This window comes from Fistularia commersonii, unplaced genomic scaffold (assembly GCF_037954325.1).
Source record: "Fistularia commersonii isolate RoL2024-O1a breed Wild unplaced genomic scaffold, RoL_Fcom_v1.0 HiC_scaffold_101, whole genome shotgun sequence".
NCBI classification, from domain to species: Eukaryota; Metazoa; Chordata; class Actinopteri; order Syngnathiformes; family Fistulariidae; genus Fistularia; species Fistularia commersonii.
In genome coordinates this window covers 15,001-24,839 of record NW_028234059.1, presented here as the reverse complement: position 1 = coordinate 24,839, position 9,839 = coordinate 15,001, and positions in this window count along the sequence as shown.

The following is a 9,839-nucleotide window of genomic DNA, read 5'->3' as shown; positions in this document are numbered from 1 at the left end:
ATGTTCCTGGATTGATTTAACGTTTGGTCCTTGGATAGGAAAATGCTCAAGTATTTTATTTCTGATTTCATAGAAACATCGCTGATTTCCTTTAGTGGCGAGTCATGCAGCGCAAGAAGTTTGCATTTCTTTAAGTTTAATGACAATCCTGAAGCCTTGGAGAATGTTTTGGTTTTTTTCAGCACTTATTGGGACTTGATGTTCATTTTTCAAAACTAAGGTTGTGTCATCTGCCAGCAGGCTAATAACAATTTCTGTCCCCAACATTACTTCTGTCCCACACGTATACACACACACACACACACACACACACACACACACACCTTAATTCCACTCTTTTATATACGCATGTCTGGAGTTCCGGGAGCTCGTTCTCAACGTTCTGGGGATAATCATAGCTGTGCTGATAGCATTGGCCGAAACGTATCCACAACCAAACCAACATTAGCTCATCCACTCATTCACATATGTGTGTGCCCGGAGGTCCGGGAGCTCCAGTCATAAGTCCGGGTGATCTATGTCCGGAGAAGGCTCACATTAGCCGCTCTAAGGGGTCCTGCTGCCCCCCAGCTTCCCGGCCTTTGAGAAGAGACACATAACTCCACTCTTCCGCTTCTCCGCTATGGGCCCTGGTACTCCCGATCCTCCGAACTCAGGTGAATTACGTGACGTGCTTCTGCTCTCCTATAAGCCCCTACACACTTCGAACACGGCTGTTATCACCCTGTTACTGCATTTCAATGACACCCATTTGCTTTCGATCTCAGTGTCTGCCTCCGTACGGAAAAAGCGGGATGGGTGGGGGGGCATAAGCGCATTCGTGCTGTAAGTAATCAGAAGTTAATAGTGTTAACGGTTTGCGAGAAATTTTTAATGCTAGACAAAAAAAGAAAATTAAAAGGATATAATTAAATAAATAGATAGAAAAATAAAATTAAAAACGAAAAAAAAAAATTGTGAGGGGAATATAACATGTAATTAAGTTGGCGGTTCACAAGGAATCTCAGACATCAAACTGTTTTTAATTGAACATAAATAGTACACCCAAATATACAAATGTACAAATAAACATAGCAAGGTAGAACTGAATGTCAATGAAACAACCAGGGATGAGGAAGCAACGGACATCAGGACATTTGTTCTGTATGTAATGAGAAGTTAATAGTGTTACAGGTTTGTGAGAAATTTACAGTGCGAGACAAAAAAAGAAATTAAAAGGAAGTAATTAAATCAATAGATAGACAAATAAGAAATTAAAACGAAAAAAAAAAAAAAAAAATTGCAAGGGGAATGTAACATGTAATCAAGTTGTTTTTTTTTTTTTGTTTTTTTTTTTTACCAAAAAAAAAAGGAACCTCGGACATGGGTAACTATATTTTTTAGTTTTTGGATTTTTCCATAAGTTTTAAGGATTTTTTTTTTTTTTTTTTATATTTCAAAATCGTTTATGAAGACATTAAAATTTGGGGAGCATTTTTGCATTCTGTTCTTGTGAATGAAGAACTTGGCCAGGCCTAAAAGAACATTGACACAGAGTTCATCTGTTATGTTGCTTATAAGTAAACAGAATGTTATATCATCTTTTGAGAAGGAAACTGGTGACGATGGAATGAGAAGGAGAAAAAATATATGGTCAGTGGTTTCAATGTTGTCTTCACAAAATGTACAAATATTATCTTCAAAATTAAAGCGTACCCTCGATAATTCCTTAGATGGGTAGATGTCAGTCATAATTTTGAAGTGGGTCTCTTTTGCCTTGGGGGTATGGGTAGAGTCAGATACATGGTTCGCAGCGTGGCAATCGATTCCTCATCAAATTTATTTAAAATATCCTTTTTTTTTTTTTTGACGTCCAGGGAATAAGTTTCCTGTGAAACATTTCCTAATAAAGGAGTTGCCGCGCTTTCTGTCCACAATTGAGATTCCCTGGAGTGATAGTCGGGGTAACTGTGGTTGTACGGTTCGGTGCGTCATTATATTTTTGGTCAGGAATACAAATTGTCGAGGCAGTGCGTTTCGTAACTTTAGCAACTCTAATATGGGAGGCTTGAATCTGTGTGTAGTACAGAACTGCTCATTGTCCAGAGGACTGCCAGTGTCATCCATCAAGTCAATTATCGACCATATACCTTTCTCAAAGCATTCCTTGTAAAACAGAGGTTTGTTGCCATGCAGTACATATCGATTGTTCCAAACTATTATACTGTGTGGTGAGAAATTGTGTACGTATATCATTTTCCAGTATAATAATATTTGTTTATGGAACTCTGAACATTTGACAGGAATCTTGTTGATATCCAAGTCAGAGATAAGCAGAAGACTCAGGCCGCCGACTTTGTTGAATAAGTAGTTTGGAGTACAATACCAGAAAGAACGATGAGGTTTGATCCAGGATTTCAACCAGTTCACCTTCAATGTCCCATTCAAGCAGTCCGACTCTATCACTTTCAGCCCTCCTTCACTTGTTTCTTTCACCATATGTGATTTTTCTTAGATGGTGTGGTCTGTTCCTCCAGATAAAGTTGAAATTGATTTTGTTAACAGATTTTACGAGTTGATTTGGAGCAGCATTGGAATACGCTGGGTATATACATCTGGATAAACACATCCATTTTAGTCAAATATATCCGGCCTAATATTGATAAATCTCTCTGGAGCCATATATTAGAATTAAGCTTTACTTTGATTCAGTTTAGATTCAATGTTCCTGGATTGATTTAACGTTTGGTCCTTGGATAGGAAAATGCTCAAGTATTTTATTTCTGATTTCATGGAAACATCGCTGATTTCCTTTAGTGGCGAGTCATGCAGCGCAAGAAGTTTGCATTTCTTTAAGTTTAATGACAATCCTGAAGCCTTGGAGAATGTTTTGGTTGTTTTCGGCACTTATTGGGACTTGATGTTCATTTTTCAAAACTAAGGTTGTGTCATCTGCCAGCAGGCTAATAACAATTTCTGTCCCCAACATTACTTCTGTCCCACACGTATACACACACACACACACACACACACACACACACACACACACACACACACACCTTAATTCCACTCTTTTATATACGCATGTCTGGAGTTCCGGGAGCTCGTTCTCAACGTTCTGGGGATAATCATAGCTGTGCTGATAGCATTGGCCGAAACGTATCCACAACCAAACCAACATTAGCTCATCCACTCATTCACATATGTGTGTGCCCAGAGGTCCGGGAGCTCCAGTCATAAGTCCGGGTGATCTATGTCCGGAGAAGACTCACATTAGCCGGTCTAAGGGGTCCTGCTGCCCCCCAGTTTCCCCGCCTTTGAGAAGAGACACATAACTCCGCTCTTCCGCTTCTCCGCTATGGGCCCTGGTACTCCCGATCCTCCGAACTCAGGTGAATTGCGTGACGTGCTTCTGCTCTCCTATAAGCCCCTACACACTTCGAACACGGCTGTTATCACCCTGTTACTGCATTTCAATGACACCCATTTGCTTTCGATCTCAGTGTCTGCCTCCGTACGGAAAAAGCGGGATGGGTGGGGGGGCATAAGCGCATTCGTGGTGTAAGTAATCAGAAGTTAATAGTGTTAACGGTTTGCGAGAAATTTTTAATGCTAGACAAAAAAAGAAAATTAAAAGGATATAATTAAATAAATAGATAGAAAAATAAAATTAAAAACGAAAAAAAAAAATTGTGAGGGGAATATAACATGTAATTAAGTTGGCGGTTCACAAGGAATCTCAGACATCAAACTGTTTTTAATTGAACATAAATAGTACACCCAAATATACAAATGTACAAATAAACATAGCAAGGTAGAACTGAATGTCAATGAAACAACCAGGGATGAGGAAGCAACGGACATCAGGACATTTGTTCTGTATGTAATGAGAAGTTAATAGTGTTACAGGTTTGTGAGAAATTTACAGTGCGAGACAAAAAAAGAAATTAAAAGGAAGTAATTAAATCAATAGATAGACAAATAAGAAATTAAAACGAAAAAAAAAAAAAAAAATTGCAAGGGGAATGTAACATGTAATCAAGTTGTTTTTTTTGTTTTTTTTTTTTTTTTTACCAAAAAAAAAAGGAACCTCGGACATGGGTAACTATATTTTTTTGTTTTCGGATTTTTCCATAAGTTTTAAGGATTTTTTTTTTTTTTTTTTTATATTTCAAAATCGTTTATGAAGACATTAAAATTTGGGGAGCATTTTTGCATTCTGTTCTTGTGAATGAAGAACTTGGCCAGGCCTAAAAGAACATTGACACAGAGTTCATCTGTTATGTTGCTTATAAGTAAACAGAATGTTATATCATCTTTTGAGAAGGAAACTGGTGACGATGGAATGAGAAGGAGAAAAAATATATGGTCAGTGGTTTCAATGTTGTCTTCACAAAATGTACAAATATTATCTTCAAAATTAAAGCGTACCCTCGATAATTCCTTAGATGGGTAGATGTCAGTCATAATTTTGAAGTGGGTCTCTTTTGCCTTGGGGGTATGGGTAGAGTCAGATACATAGTTCGCAGCGTGGCAATCGATTCCTCATCAAATTTATTTAAAATATCCTTTTTTTTTTTTTTGACGTCCAGGGAATAAGTTTCCTGTGAAACATTTCCTAATAAAGGAGTTGCCGCGCTTTCTGTCCACAATTGAGATTCCCTGGAGTGATAGTCGGGGTAACTGTGGTTGTACGGTTCGGTGCGTCATTATATTTTTGGTCAGGAATACAAATTGTCGAGGCAGTGCGTTTCGTAACTTTAGCAACTCTAATATGGGAGGCTTGAATCTGTGTGTAGTACAGAACTGCTCATTGTCCAGAGGACTGCCAGTGTCATCCATCAAGTCAATTATCGACCATATACCTTTCTCAAAGCATTCCTTGTAAAACAGAGGTTTGTTGCCATGCAGTACATATCGATTGTTCCAAACTATTATACTGTGTGGTGAGAAATTGTGTACGTATATCATTTTCCAGTATAATAATATTTGTTTATGGAACTCTGAACATTTGACAGGAATCTTGTTGATATCCAAGTCAGAGATAAGCAGAAGACTCAGGCCGCCGACTTTGTTGAATAAGTAGTTTGGAGTACAATACCAGAAAGAACGATGAGGTTTGATCCAGGATTTCAACCAGTTCACCTTCAATGTCCCATTCAAGCAGTCCGACTCTATCACTTTCAGCCCTCCTTCACTTGTTTCTTTCACCATATGTGATTTTTCTTAGATGGTGTGGTCTGTTCCTCCAGATAAAGTTGAAATTGATTTGGTTAACAGATTTTACGAGTTGATTTGGAGCAGCATTGGAATACGCTGGGTATATACATCTGGATAAACACATCCATTTTAGTCAAATATATCCGGCCTAATATTGATAAATCTCTCTGGAGCCATATATTAGAATTAAGCTTTACTTTGATTCAGTTTAGATTCAATGTTCCTGGATTGATTTAACGTTTGGTCCTTGGATAGGAAAATGCTCAAGTATTTTATTTCTGATTTCATAGAAACATCGCTGATTTCCTTTAGTGGCGAGTCATGCAGCGCAAGAAGTTTGCATTTCTTTAAGTTTAATGACAATCCTGAAGCCTTGGAGAATGTTTTGGTTTTTTTCAGCACTTATTGGGACTTGATGTTCATTTTTCAAAACTAAGGTTGTGTCATCTGCCAGCAGGCTAATAACAATTTCTGTCCCCAACATTACTTCTGTCCCACACGTATACACACACACACACACACACACACACACACACACACACACACACACACACACCTTAATTCCACTCTTTTATATACGCATGTCTGGAGTTCCGGGAGCTCGTTCTCAACGTTCTGGGGATAATCATAGCTGTGCTGATAGCATTGGCCGAAACGTATCCACAACCAAACCAACATTAGCTCATCCACTCATTCACATATGTGTGTGCCCGGAGGTCCGGGAGCTCCAGTCATAAGTCCGGGTGATCTATGTCCGGAGAAGGCTCACATTAGCCGGTCTAAGGGGTCCTGCTGCCCCCCAGCTTCCCCGCCTTTGAGAAGAGACACATAACTGCGCTCTTCCGCTTCTCCGCTATGGGCCCTGGTACTCCCGATCCTCCGAACTCAGGTGAATTGCGTGACGTGCTTCTGCTCTCCTATAAGCCCCTACACACTTCGAACACGGCTGTTATCACCCTGTTACTGCATTTCAATGACACCCATTTGCTTTCGATCTCAGTGTCTGCCACCGTACGGAAAAAGCGGGATGGGTGGGGGGGCATAAGCGCATTCGTGCTGTAAGTAATCAGAAGTTAATAGTGTTAACGGTTTGCGAGAAATTTTTAATGCTAGACAAAAAAAGAAAATTAAAAGGATATAATTAAATAAATAGATAGAAAAATAAAATTAAAAACGAAAAAAAAAAATTGTGAGGGGAATATAACATGTAATTAAGTTGGCGGTTCACAAGGAATCTCAGACATCAAACTGTTTTTAATTGAACATAAATAGTACACCCAAATATACAAATGTACAAATAAACATAGCAAGGTAGAACTGAATGTCAATGAAACAACCAGGGATGAGGAAGCAACGGACATCAGGACATTTGTTCTGTATGTAATGAGAAGTTAATAGTGTTACAGGTTTGTGAGAAATTTACAGTGCGAGACAAAAAAAGAAATTAAAAGGAAGTAATTAAATCAATAGATAGACAAATAAGAAATTAAAACGAAAAAAAAAAAAAAAAAAATTGCAAGGGGAATGTAACATGTAATCAAGTTGTTTTTTTTTTTTTTGTTTTTTTTTTTTTACCAAAAAAAAAAGGAACCTCGGACATGGGTAACTATATTTTTTAGTTTTTGGATTTTTCCATAAGTTTTAAGGATTTTTTTTTTTTTTTTTTATATTTCAAAATCGTTTATGAAGACATTAAAATTTGGGGAGCATTTTTGCATTCTGTTCTTGTGAATGAAGAACTTGGCCAGGCCTAAAAGAACATTGACACAGAGTTCATCTGTTATGTTGCTTATAAGTAAACAGAATGTTATATCATCTTTTGAGAAGGAAACTGGTGACGATGGAATGAGAAGGAGAAAAAATATATGGTCAGTGGTTTCAATGTTGTCTTCACAAAATGTACAAATATTATCTTCAAAATTAAAGCGTACCCTCGATAATTCCTTAGATGGGTAGATGTCAGTCATAATTTTGAAGTGGGTCTCTTTTGCCTTGGGGGTATGGGTAGAGTCAGATACATGGTTCGCAGCGTGGCAATCGATTCCTCATCAAATTTATTTAAAATATCCTTTTTTTTTTTTTTGACGTCCAGGGAATAAGTTTCCTGTGAAACATTTCCTAATAAAGGAGTTGCTGCGCTTTCTGTCCACAATTGAGATTCCCTGGAGTGATAGTCGGGGTAACTGTGGTTGTACGGTTCGGTGCGTCATTATATTTTTGGTCAGGAATACAAATTGTCGAGGCAGTGCGTTTCGTAACTTTAGCAACTCTAATATGGGAGGCTTGAATCTGTGTGTAGTACAGAACTGCTCATTGTCCAGAGGACTGCCAGTGTCATCCATCAAGTCAATTATCGACCATATACCTTTCTCAAAGCATTCCTTGTAAAACAGAGGTTTGTTGCCATGCAGTACATATCGATTGTTCCAAACTATTATACTGTGTGGTGAGAAATTGTGTACGTATATCATTTTCCAGTATAATAATATTTGTTTATGGAACTCTGAACATTTGACAGGAATCTTGTTGATATCCAAGTCAGAGATAAGCAGAAGACTCAGGCCGCCGACTTTGTTGAATAAGTAGTTTGGAGTACAATACCAGAAAGAACGATGAGGTTTGATCCAGGATTTCAACCAGTTCACCTTCAATGTCCCATTCAAGCAGTCCAACTCTATCACTTTCAGCCCTCCTTCACTTGTTTCTTTCACCATATGTGATTTTTCTTAGATGGTGTGGTCTGTTCCTCCAGATAAAGTTGAAATTGATTTGGTTAACAGATTTTACGAGTTGATTTGGAGCAGCATTGGAATACGCTGGGTATATACATCTGGATAAACACATCCATTTTAGTCAAATATATCCGGCCTAATATTGATAAATCTCTCTGGAGCCATATATTAGAATTAAGCTTTACTTTGATTCAGTTTAGATTCAATGTTCCTGGATTGATTTAACGTTTGGTCCTTGGATAGGAAAATGCTCAAGTATTTTATTTCTGATTTCATGGAAACATCGCTGATTTCCTTTAGTGGCGAGTCATGCAGCGCAAGAAGTTTGCATTTCTTTAAGTTTAATGACAATCCTGAAGCCTTGGAGAATGTTTTGGTTGTTTTCGGCACTTATTGGGACTTGATGTTCATTTTTCAAAACTAAGGTTGTGTCATCTGCCAGCAGGCTAATAACAATTTCAGTCCCCAGCACGTCTAACTTTTGGATATCGTTGCTCTTTTCAACATAAACGGCTAGCATTTCGGTAGCAATTATAAATAAATAGGGTGAGATGGGGCAACCTTGGGGGATTCCCACATCAACATGGAAGCTCGGAGTGGTGCCGCTTGGCAGGGTGACACAGCTATGAATATTCTCATAGAGCCCACGGATCACATTCCTGAATATTTAACCAAATCCAAAATGTTCGAGCGTTGCTATGATAAATGGATGTTCGACCGAGTCAAAGGCTTTAGAAAAGTCCAAGAAGGATATGCGGCCATTATCTTCAATGTGATACGCCTCTAAACCCATCGCTCGCCCCGACTCGGGGAATCCTAGAGCCTACTTGCACCCCCGCCCTAACTTAACTCCCTCACTCGTGGAGCTCCCTGAGCTCCACACATCCCGGAGCATCACGCCGACTCATTCACATTTGAATGATTGTCTTTATTTTATGTCCGCTAGATAGAGGCATCCGCACATGCGCATCAGTGGAGCTTCAGGCCGGCTGAGGCATGGACTGAAAATCATAAAGACATGTGTGATGAGCTAAAAGGAAGATAAGCATATTTTTATAATAAATGTAAGAAAGAGAGGGTAATGCAGCCTCAGGGCGGCACTGGCCCGTGTCTCTCCAAGCCTGCCTTTGGGGGGGGGGGGGCACGGAGCAGTGTCTCCCTGTGCCGGTCCCAAGCCCGGATAAATGCAGAGGGTTGCGTCAGGAGGGGCATCCGGCGTAAAACGTTTGCCAAAACCAAACATGCAAGTCAACCATAACTATACCATACCGGATGGGTCGCGGACCGGGTTAACAACGACCGCCATTGGTACTGATGACCTACAGGGTACTAATGGAAATCGGGCTACTGTGGGTCGAAGAACAAGAAGAAGAAGAAGAGGAGGAGTGCGTGTTCGGAAGCAGAGAGAGAGGAGGAAAGGAAAGAGCCTGGGACTGAGAGTAGGGACTTTGAATATTGGGACTATGACAGGAAAAGGTAGAGAGTTGATGGACACGATGCAGAGAAGGAAGCTGGATATACTGTGTGTCCAGGAGACCAGGTGGAAGGGTAGTAAGGCTAGAAGCTTAGGAGCAGGCTTTAAGTTATACTATTATGGTGCTGACAAGAAGAGAAATGGAGTAGGAGTCATCTTGAAGGAGGAGTTCGTAAGGAACGTCCTAGAGGTGAAAAGAATGTCAGATAGACTTATGAGTCTGAAATTGGAAATTGAAGGTGTGATGCTCAGTGTTGTTAGTGGCTATGCGCCACAGGTGGGATGTGAACCTGAAGAGAAGGAGAAGTTCTGGAATGAGTTGGATGAAGTGATGCAGAATATTCCCAGAAATGAGAGAGTGGTAATTGGTGCAGACTTCAATGGACATGTTGGTGAAGGCAATAGAGGGGATGAAGAAGTGATGGGCAGATATG